General features: G+C 26.3%; 1 protein-coding gene across 1 annotated transcript in view; it reads left to right on the forward strand.

The window, feature by feature from the left end:
• LOC113364027 (guanine nucleotide-binding protein G(o) subunit alpha) overlaps positions 1-12901 on the forward strand; it is a gene marked incomplete in the record, with an annotated part of 295478 nt that overhangs the window by 257477 nt on the left and 25100 nt on the right.

Consider the following 12901-nt stretch of genomic DNA (forward strand, 5'->3'; position numbering starts at 1 on the left):
TTGTTTTTCCATGCGATATAAAATTCACAATATTTTATTGATAATTATACAATTTTAACAATTCACTTATTAAAAAAATTCTTATAAATAATGATTAAGTTATTTCCATTTTTTATCAGGAGAGTTGATGGCTTAAATCCAGTGGCGCTTTTCTTTTCAATCATCTTGGATAGTTTTCTGTTATCAAGGAGTTTGCTAATGAATTTGAGGAAATAAATTGAATTACTGCACTTATTCGGCGTTTCAACTCATCTGAATTGAATGAGACCAAATTTGGAAAATGTGTATGTGTGTTTGTGTGTGAACCGATTTTTGACCTGTCGACGACATTTTGTAGAAAACGACTAGACTGATTTCAAAACTTTTTAAAAGCCATTCGATGAAAGTCAAAAAAGTGTAACATGTTTCGTCTACGTTTAAGCACACAATTTTAATTTTATTTTAAAAATTCAAAAACTATTCGAAAGGTACTGGTTTGGAATGGCGTTGGTTAAATTTTGGTAAAGATCGACCGAGTTGATTCTTCGTAATTAAATATTGGGTTTTTTGTTTGACGATTTTAATGAAACTCTATATAGCAGTAGGTTATGATAGGTCTGTAATAACATACTAAAATATAGTAGAGTTATGATAGGTGGTTGAATTACAAAAAAAACTATGAAAGTGTAGAATTTTGTAGAGCGATTTTTATCAGAGTCTATACCGAAAGTCTATATATGTTTTCTGTTTCAGGTAGCTATAGATTACAGTTGACGTCTACATTTTGATAAAATACATTTTTAGAACTCAAAATAGATGAGATAATTTTTTTTATTTGCATAGTTTTATTGTCAATTAAAATAATATACATTTTTTAAGACAATATTCTGGGTGTTAATGCATTTAAGAGATTATCTCCTATGAGATATATCTCTCTTTTTTTATTTTTTGACATTTTATTTAAGATCGTATGGTTATTTTTTTTCAATCTTCCTGTGGGATATTTGAGATAAAAATTGGGAAACAAATTAGTTATCTAATTTAGTTAAATTAGTTATATAATATTTACAGATATTATAAGTATCTTTGAAATATATTAATTGGAAATGGTATTGAAGAGCAAATTCAGCACAAATATAATAAATTATAATATATTATACATAATATGCTCCTAGTATGATCATGCTTCTAATGCAATTGATTTAGTGAAAACATTTTTTTTAAATAATAGTTGAAATGTTTTCCTCAATAGCTGAAATTCTTATTTATTAGATTTAGTGGAATATGTGTTCCACTATGGGTATATGTATATACTATATACGTTGAAATAAAAAAAATATATAATAGTTGAAACTTTTGCCCTAATAGCTAAAATTCTTATTTATTAGATTTAGTGGAATAAGCATTCCACTATAGGTTTATGTATATACTAAATACGTATATATGGAGAAGTTTATGCAATTTTCTTCAAGACAAAATGATACTTACAACTAGTATAATAAACCCTTTCGACCCAGTTTTTTTTTTAATATTTTTATTCAAAAGACTGGCGAATTTCTAGATAGTAGATTTCTGAAATATTTTTTTAACCGTTTGCAGTGAATTTAAATTAGTTACAAAAATATTGTAATAAAAATAATTGTGCGCGTAATGAATTACAATTAGAAAAAACTGCATTTCACAATTTCCCTATTTTTTTTTTTTTGATAGAGCAATATACATAGATTATTTTTTCTTTGATTATATTTATGGCTGGCGTATACTAAAAGTTATAATAAAGTTTTATGTACAATACACTGATATAAAATCTGTGAATAACATACGTACAATGTGTTCTGATTAATATTACGAATGCGTATTAAATTTGTCTAGACAAAACATTACGTGAATACAGTCCATCAATGGATCACTGAACTTTTCCATAAAATTAATCTGGCTGTTTTTCGCACTGATATTGAGGGATTATTGATAATGAAATAAATTTTATCTTTAGTTTCAGTGTAATTTTCGGCAGTTGTACATAAAGTAATTATTTTCTTGAAAAATATCATAATTCTTTAGGGCATTTCATCTTCCTCCTCTGACTTTTATTGATGATATTGAAATGTCGACACATGCGTGCTTTTTTTTACTTCTCATAACGAAATCATGAACTCACATACGCAATCTTAAACCGTCGTACCCAAAAAATTGAAAAAGGTCATAAATCGATTATATAACATTAACATTTTATTCCGAAGACCGACCTATTTATCCCACTAAGCACTCGCATCTCTTCGTTACGGCCGACTGTGTGTTTATTATTTTTATTCGATTTCATAATCCAGGTCAAATTAACATATTCAGGAAATGCGGAGATTTTATGTTGTGTGATTCACAGATTTATGTTAATTCAATGTTAGTAAATATATAAGAAACCACGATCTTTCTACGAGATTTTCAATGCTACGACATTGCCATCGTAAAATATCGATTCGGTTTCTGCGGACGACCGCAGAATTTAGACTATGTGGACCAGAAGTATTTGATGAGATGAACTGGCAGGAGTCTTTAGTTGTTCATTTCAAGTTTAATAAAAAATAATTATGAATTCATTAGAAATTTGTACTAAAAAATAAAGTTAATCAAAAAATAAACGTGGAAAATACGTCGGCCAATTTTCAAATGAGACTTTTTGTGATGGATGATTTTTGAGATGCTATTTCATAGACAGAAGAATTCTTTATTGTTCTTTAAAATAATATTTGTATAATTAAAATTCAAATAAAAATAAAATAGTATATGCAATTAAAATTCTAATCGAATTCATTCACTAAACATTCAGGACAAATATAATACATTATAATATATTAAATTTAATATGCTTCTAATATGATCATGCTTGTAGTGCAATTAGTTTAGTAGTGCGTTTATTTATAATTTTAGACCAAATAATTCACAACTGTTAATTTAATTCCTTATAATTTTACTACAAATATATTTTTGGTAATTATGTGATTCATATAAAAGCACTTTACAGTTTTAAGAGTGAAATTAAAAAAAAAGGCTTTTTCCTCGAGTTATTTCAATGAAAGTAAAACTTTTACCTCAAAATTGTTTGTTAGGTTTTTGTTTCAAATCAACGGTTTCATTTTACCTTATTTAGGCAGCATTTCAAGAAGAAGATACTACTTAATTTTTTATAATTATTAGTTGATTATTGGTTTATTATCAAGTAAAAATTGATTATCGGCAAGTTTATTGCTTTAAACATAAAATTTTAATTTTGTAAGCTTAAGTTGAACTAATGGTGACTTTCTTCATATTATTATAAATATTATTTGACTATTAATTTTGAGTCTGCATAGTATCCTTAAAAAACTGATAACCTATTATTAATGAATGAAAATTGTCCTTTTCCGTTAACGTATTACCTGATAAGGGTGCAAATCTCAAATCATTTTTTATACAATTAAATAGTATGTTTCTCATATTTGTTCATGCTTTAAGCCCAATAACTGAAAATTAAATTTCTTCTAATTTTACTACAAATAAATTATGGGAATTATCTAGTTGTCGTTTAATGTCTTTGATATTATATTACAAAAAATTCTCATTTTTGTTATTTATTGTCATTATGAAGCTAAGAGTTAGAAGTCATTAGGACAAAACTAATTAATAAATTCCAGTTAAATTACATCTTTAAATGCGAATATATAAAAAATGCAATTCAATTAACACATTTATGCATTACTGTTGCAAAATAGTAATAGATCCGTATAATTTCGAAACATATTTATATTTCAAACTTGCCAATTGTATTTCAACTATATATATTTTCAACTCGATTTCCAACATTTAACAAATCTCGTTACGGTTTTATTATTATTTTCAAATTTAATCACTATATTTTTACAACATAGCTAACGATGTGTCTACTCAAAATTCAATTATACTTCTTGATCACTTGAGCTAAACAAATTATTGCACAAATGTGTGAATATTCAAGGTTTTAATTAACCTCTTGTTGTCCGTTAGAAATGTATTGAATGTTGCCATTATGAAGTTCTTCTCTATAATTGACAACCGACACATGAAATGAACTTTTTAATCGAATTGATGGACAGTAAATCTTTGTAATAATATTTCTATGATTGATTTTTTGATTGTGTTAGATTTATTATTTATTCATGGATATGTCAAGGCTGCGGCAGTGGAATAGAAACTTGGAAGGAACTAGGGCGCGAATATAGGAATTTTCTTGCTAATATCGAAAATGATTAAATCATATTGTGAAATTATTTTGAAGGATAATATGAAGTGGACTCTTTGTATTTCAGAGTTTAAAAGTCTCAAAAAGAATTGATTGAATTTTTTTGCAGGACATTTCAGAAATATACTTGCCGGTGGTAACTATCTTAGGTGAAAATTTCGCACTTTATAGATACACCCTTCGGAATAAAATTATTGTATGATAATGCTAATAAATAATAAATGGATTTTTTTGATATAGACCAGGGCAATATCGATTTTTCCGTTGATCGATCACACATTGTTTCTTCGTGCAGTGTATAGTAGTAGTAGAAACATATTTTAGGGAAATAATTGTTCCATTATTTTTATCAGATTTTCTATTCCCATTGCGCCCTAGAATTTCATGTCAGTTAACCGGCACAGTCATAAAGAGGTCATAAATTCACTTCCTTCAATATGCTTTATTGTAGGTCTCCATCAAATATCTTTAGTGCTATTTTTAGTACTGGCTTATGTAAATATATGTAGAGGAGTCAAGTTATTTTGTGAGGGCTGATACTTATCTTTCCGACTGAAAAGCCTCGAGCATTGCGGATAACAAAATGTGTTACATAGTGGAATGCCCTGGGCATTTTGTAACTTATATTTTGTGGTATCTACCTATATAGAGCAGACAGAAATGTTGTAATCGGAGCAATTCACATGCGAACCAGAAATTCTGTGTTTGCAATTTTAGAGAACTTACCTGTTCTCTTGCAATGTTTTGAAACGTGCAGAATATGATAATACCCCAACCCAAATTTAAAGAATCCATTGATATTCTAATCTAACGCACATGAGATTCCAAAAATCTTATAATAACTTTAAATTTTGCCAATTTTTGAATGCATTTTCTAATATACGATACGTATCACATATATATTTCTCAGGCACACTCTTTTTATTTGTTCAGATGTTTTAGATTGATTCAGATGTAGACTTTTTGGGAAATTAGAAAATTTGAAGTTTTATACAAAATATATGTAGTTGTGATAGAGAGAAACTTGAAAAAATTATATTTGATAGATTTTAGACTATTTAGGCTAATTAGACAGCAAATTTCAATCTTAATGAGTACGAAATGCTCTTTATAAATTTTTATATTCATAATTCGTAATATTATTTTTTTAATGCTTGCTATGTAGAGTGTATAAAGAAATTGCAAAATGGCGAAACATTAATTAAATGATTATTTGAATTATTGGCAAGTTTTATACAAAATATGTAAGGAGTGAAATCTGAAAAGATTTGATAGATCAGATAGATTTTATTAGATTTTTTATACTTTTTTACAGTTAAAAAATAGGAAAACGTTTTATAGACTTAATAGAGATTTAATTTAGTTTTGCAGAGGGATGGATTCCTTTTTCACGTTACTATAGAAGTTTCATTTTATTGTCAATGGTTTTCTTAATAGACACGAAAACTATAAAATAAGTTTTTTTTTCAGAAGTATTCATTATAATTACTCGCGACTTATTAATGTATTAATGAATGGACATTTAAATTAAAATAGTATATGCAATTAAAATTCTAATCGAATTCATTCACTAAACATTCAGGACAAATATAATACATTATAATATATTAAATTTAATATGCTTCTAATATGATCATGCTTGTAGTGCAATTAGTTTAGTAGTGCGTTTATTTATAATTTTAGACCAAATAATTCACAACTGTTAATTTAATTCCTTATAATTTTACTACAAATATATTTTTGGTAATTATGTGATTCATATAAAAGCACTTTACAGTTTTAAGAGTGAAATTAAAAAAAAAGGCTTTTTCCTCGAGTTATTTCAATGAAAGTAAAACTTTTACCTCAAAATTGTTTGTTAGGTTTTTGTTTCAAATCAACGGTTTCATTTTACCTTATTTAGGCAGCATTTCAAGAAGAAGATACTACTTAATTTTTTATAATTATTAGTTGATTATTGGTTTATTATCAAGTAAAAATTGATTATCGGCAAGTTTATTGCTTTAAACATAAAATTTTAATTTTGTAAGCTTAAGTTGAACTAATGGTGACTTTCTTCATATTATTATAAATATTATTTGACTATTAATTTTGAGTCTGCATAGTATCATTAAAAAACTGATAACCTATTATTTAACCTTTTTAATGCTTGGTATGTAGAGTGTATAAAGAAATTGCAAAATGGCGAAACATTAATTAAATGATTATTTGAATTATTGGCAAGTTTTATACAAAATATGTAAGGAGTGAAATCTGAAAAGATTTGATAGATCAGATAGATTTTATTAGATTTTTTATACTTTTTTACAGTTAAAAAATAGGAAAACGTTTTATAGACTTAATAGAGATTTAATTTAGTTTTGCAGAGGGATGGATTCCTTTTTCACGTTACTATAGAAGTTTCATTTTATTGTCAATGGTTTTCTTAATAGACACGAAAACTATAAAATAAGTTTTTTTTTCAGAAGTATTCATTATAATTACTCGCGACTTATTAATGTATTAATGAATGGACATTTAAATACATTGGCAAGTTGTTTACAAAGTCTATAAGATTTTCATAGAAAAAATCTAGTTTTTATACATTCTGAGCTATTATACTTAATAAAAGAGTGAATTTTAATCTTGATGGGCATTAAAAAATCTTTAAAAATATATTGTTTTACATAGTACAAATACGTTTATATTAGCCTAGCCCTCTACGGGCTGAATTTTTGTTTTACATCTAAAACAAAAAATCAGTAAATATAAGCCTATATATTCAAATGAAAAATAATTCTGTTCAAACTAATTTTTTGGTGTTAATGAATTATTTGACTCTCAAGTCACAGTAGCCTATGTTTGCACTTCCATGTATGAAAATGTTATTTCAGGCTGAACAGCCTAGTAAAGGTCATTGATATTGGCAGTCTTGACAAGTTAAGAATTAAGAGATTTATTAGAATTTTGTGAGATTTATGCGTCACTTTATGTGAACAGAATAGTATAATCACTTATTGAAGTGATTCTCTAAATATCAATGTAATATTTATCAGATAAATTTATATGTGTGTTTGAAAGTGTGTGTGTATGTGTGCGAGGGAATGAAATAAGCCAAATAGCTCATATAATTGTCATGTATTATGATTGCTATTGAAAAAAAAATCGAAAAAAGTCATTATTATATGGCAAAATAAGGAAAAAATTGGATGTGACCTCAAAGTTACGCGGGCCCATAGAGGTTTAAATTTAGATTTGTATTTGTCTCACAATTAATTGCACCAAAAAATTGTTTTATCATAAGTGTATCACAAGTTTTAAACATTATTTTATATTTTTATCTATCTGTTATCTGTCTGGTTTAATATAAGAAATGGAATTAACGCCAGTCGGACGGTACTATTACGTGTAATCATTGGCCTTGAATCGAAAGCAAAAGTTATTGCCTGTTTTGCTCCGAGCGAATTCACTGTCTTCTCTATTTCTTCCGTCCAGGTACACTGACTGGCCTACATATTGTGTGAAGTAATAGTTGATTTTTTTTGTATGGTTGTGCATTATCATTTCATATAATTGTCGACAATATTTCAACTTGTTTTTTGGAGGCATCAGTAATTTTTTAAATTATGTAATGAACTCTTAGACATAGCTGGTTGGATTAGTATGTAGTAATACTGAGTTACAGGAAATCGTAACATAGAAGTTGCTTAAGAGATGAAGGCAGAAGTAATGGATAAATGGTAGTAATGGACGAATTCATATTTGTGATGAAACTATAGATCTATTTATCACATTATGTACTTAGTTGTACTTTTATTGAAAGCTGGTGAAAATGTAGACAAAACAGTAGGCGTCGTCTTAGGAAAAACTGATTAAAATATAATATCTTCGTATATACTCTATTACAAATGCAACGGAAATCTTAAAGATTGAAATTCTTGGCTGTATCTCCAATTTATCTAAGCAATTAAAATCTAGTTTGCGTTAAACATCATCCTTCAACTTAATTAGCACAAGTTCCACTCTTGTGATACACACAGCGGAAGAAATATTAATTTAAACCATATTATTGTTTTTTACACAAATTTATATTGACCTAAAATTTGTATATTTCTCCTAATTTTTAAGCCTTTTTGATTTCCACTTGCAATTAAATTGTGGATATTCTGTTTAGATGCATTTCAAAGAAACAATGCACATTTTTTTACAAAAATGTTTGGAGAATTTTGTATATAACTTTACACGTTTAAGTTTATGTTTATTTAAGTGAAGAATTAATTTTTTAATTTCTCTATTTATTTAATAAATAATTTTATTATTACATCGTTGTAGTTCATATTTTGAAAATGTATATACTGTCTCGTAACGCTCAATGTAAGGATTTTGAAAGAGGACTTGAATTACTATTTCAGCTCGGTTTTTTATATATTAACATTGTATATCTAAGGTGTACCAAAATATTTCCTCGTAAATAAAATATTTCCTTCTTTTTAGGAAATCCTAAGAATTGCGCGTGTGACCCATTAAACGACATGAAAAACACTTTTCTTTTCACCCGTGTCATCCGATATAATTCAATAAGCTTGTTACGAAACTTGCAAACTCATATAATACGTATTATATAGCGAAACCTGTAATGCTTTATTTTACATGAAAAACTGTGGAAACTGTTGGTTTTCCTTTCAGTTCACATTTTAAAAGATGCGGTAACATACGTCTATTCATGAGGAAAATTAATTACATTACAGAACATAAACATAATTCATAAAAGAAAATAACACGAGCAGAAAAATGAATTACAGGTTGAATGATAAATATTTTTTGATTATTATTACTAGTTCTTGAAAAAGTATTTCAAACATATACCCAGCATGTATCTATTGAATGAAAAGAATTTGAAATCATCATTTTGCACTTATAAAAAATTAACTTCAATTAATTATTGATTTTTTAATAAATATGTATTATGATTACAATCATCAGAATACGTTTTACAAATATATATTTCAAATATAATTAATAATTCAAGGAGTACTTTGTCACTAATTGAACTAACGAACCAACGAAATTATTATTTAATACAAATTTCATTTACTATACATTGTTGTATATTTTATTCATGGCAATACAACATTACATTTTATGTTTATAGAGTATTACTATTTATATTAAATGAGAACAAAATTGAAATGCTTTGTTAACATTTTTTCCGATTTTGATAATCACAATCCTATTTTTACACTATTGTATTTAATAGATTTGTATCAGAAATTATGTTGACATCAACTTGGAATTTGTATACAAGACTTAATTATGTTGATTCTCGTTCTAATAAATTGCAATTATGAATATCAGATTTTAATCTTTAAATATTATGATTTCCGACATTCTATGCCGATTATCTTTTCCATATCAAAATAATAATACCATTGTCTCAATTTTACAACAAATATATATATTGTTTATTGCTTTTATTATACGTGTTATACTCGTCACGTTTAGACATTCAATTGTTTAAGAAATTTTATAAAGAATTTTATTTGTTGGAATTTTTAATTCATGGCTTGTTTACTTTATTTAATATTTTGCCAATGCTACATCCGTATTAAAATTGTGTATTGTTAGAGCTCGATTATAAGAAAATGCGCGAATTCCTGGTTCAAAGACATATTAAGTATTTATTTGAAAGTCCTTTCAATATTATATATAATTATATAGTTTGAAGATTTTTGATTAAATAGATAGAAACACATGAAATGAAAAAATATAAATAATAAATATATAGTAAAAATATAAATAATAAATAGTTGAATTAGAAAATTTTATGATAATTTTCAAGAATGTCAATAATTCGGGCTACTATGAAATGTTTGTAAATTCAGAACAGGCTAATATTTAAAAATATAAGAAAATTTTACAAATTAAAATTCCAATATGTTTAAGAAAAAATATGATTAAAACAATGCACTGGTTCAGAGAGGAATCTTATAAATTTATTTTAATCACTTTTTGAGAAGAATAAATAAATAAATAAATAAATAAATATATATGTATATACCTATAAAAAAAAAAATTATAATCTCTTTAAAATTTTTTGGACTTTTAACATTATTTGCTTGCGTGGCACTTTTACCTAGAAAATAACTTTAAATTTTTCTTCCAACATTCAACGTAATTATCGTCATTGTTTCTTTTTGTCACAATTTTTCTACATGTGCTTACTGTCATTATATAATTTTAAAAATATTTTACGCAATCTAGAAAAAACAATTATTATACCATTAATGACCTAAATACATCTCTATTATCAAGTCTATCCATCTTTTGCAACAAGATTATATTTTCGCAACACGAATCAGTAAAAAAATTGCACTAAATCGATTTTAAATAGTATAAATAAATAAAGAACACAATAGATTTCAATGATGACAATTGCTAACTCTGGGTCGTTTCTGCAATAGATCTTTTATAATATATGTAAAATGAGTAAAAGCCTTGAAATTTGATTTTTACACGAGATTTCTTGGTTATTTTTAAACTAAGTGGTATTGAATAATTTATTCGTTTTGAAATAATGGTGTAATTATTTTAGTACATTCAAAGAAGATGGTATTCTACTAGTAGCACAGTTTTTCCGGTGATTATAATATTTCACTTGTATGCAAGTTTTATTGTTTTGATAATGATTTATTAAGACTTTTTTCAGCATTGCATAAAGCTTACGGTTGGCGTTAGACAATCTTTAATTTCTTTTACATTATGTGGGACACTGTTATTTAATATGAGGAAAAATACTCTGGTTATTCCACATTAATAACGGTTCAAAACAATATGTAAAAAAAGTTTTATAGTAATTTTTTTAAGGTAGAATTGGCATTTAATTTATTTTGTGTCCTAAAATATATAGATATTTACAATAATTAGACAATTGCATTTTAAATTTCAAAAAAGTGTGATGATTATCTGCTATTATTTTTTAGTGTTCAGTAAAATAAAATAATTTTCTGAGGGTCATGTAGGATACAATTTTCCATATTCTTTACTCATGTTAAATTTTATCAGGAATATTGCAGAAAATTGACTTAGCTATATATATATATATATATATATATATATATATGTATATGTATATATATATATATATATATATATATATATATATATTAGGGTGGTCCTTAATATGGACATTTTCGAATTTCTTTGCTCCCAAGGGCTCAAATGGTTCCAAATTGATAAAAAACAATTTTCTGAAAGTATTAGCTCTTAATATTAACTTTTAGATAGTGCGCAATTCAATCAAACTTCGTATGGAAATAGCATGAAATATAATATATATAATATATAATAATATATATGTATCATATTATGTACATTGAAAAGTAAAATACTGGAAAAAAATTCCCTTATTTGGACCTATTGAAAAAATTACCCAATTTGGAAAAATTGCTTTATTTTGGGAGAGTTTCATCAATAACTTTAGTGTAAATTATTATATAATATAAAACGTGTTAATAAATAATATCTAAATTACAAGATGCAAATTAGTCATTCAATTGAATCGTAAGTGTTTGAATAATTTTATTAATAAAATATCTATTAAGTTCAGTCTTACTTGCATTTAAATTTGGTAAAAACATTAAACTCGGAATGCAGGCTATGTTAAATTGTTTTTTGTTCATATATGATCACTTATGAGTCAATAATTTGATACATAAAATTTAAAGTGATTCGTTAAACTTTCATTTTTATATCATTATTATTTATTTAATTTATGTATAAACAATATTGTTTTTTTTATAACAAATTATAATTATTTATTATCGTAATTTAGTTACAAATTTTATTTTACTTATTATTATTTAATATTTCTAAAATTATTTAATCGTTTAAATTGCTTGCTGTGAAGTTTAAAGTTTTTTAAAAAAGTCGGAGTTTGAAGCAAACCTTCCAGTAAATTGTTTTCATTTAGTCACATTTTTCGGCAAGATCAATTAAAATTTTTTATAAATTCCCTTTATCTCGGATTCAAATCGATTTAATATCATCAACTTTCACACACTGTTACCTCATTTTATTTTTATCACTAACCTTCCGCAAATCCTTTCACAGTATCTTCTCATAAACCGAATCCTGAAATTGAAAACCGAACTAAACCAATAGTGTTATTTAGAAGTATTTGAATAACATTGGCCTTGTCGTTTTACTTTATATAATTAGTTTTACTAGCACTTGTGATTCAAAACAAACGGTTGTCACTTCAAGATATTATTAGCATCGACTGGCCGGCGGTAGTGCAGACGCCTCCGTTTTAAACGAAGGTGAAAGCGTTATGCACGCGGTACGAGGCGGCCACAGGACCCGCCGTGATAAGAGACTGAGCTTTCGGTGATAAGATGAAGGAAAGCTCTGAGCTTTTCAGACGGTGTGGACTTTATCTCTTCTTTTACTATATACTGAATCATAACTTTTAGTTTATTAAATTATGGTTGAGCAACCTTTAATTTTTCTAACAATTTAATCTGATCACTATTCAGCTGATGTCATAATTAATTGAACACGTTCACGGACATGAATACATCGTATATAACGATTAAAATCGCATGTAAGAATGCAAGTTTGTACAAACGTCGTATATTGTATGACTACTCTTACAAATTAGCCCATCTCGAACACTGGGCTGTGAGATGGAAA

This window comes from Ctenocephalides felis, unplaced genomic scaffold, assembly GCF_003426905.1.
Source record: "Ctenocephalides felis isolate EL2017-DRISC unplaced genomic scaffold, ASM342690v1 CF-g0.4_SCAFFOLD_00845, whole genome shotgun sequence".
NCBI lineage: Eukaryota > Metazoa > Arthropoda > Insecta > Siphonaptera > Pulicidae > Ctenocephalides > Ctenocephalides felis.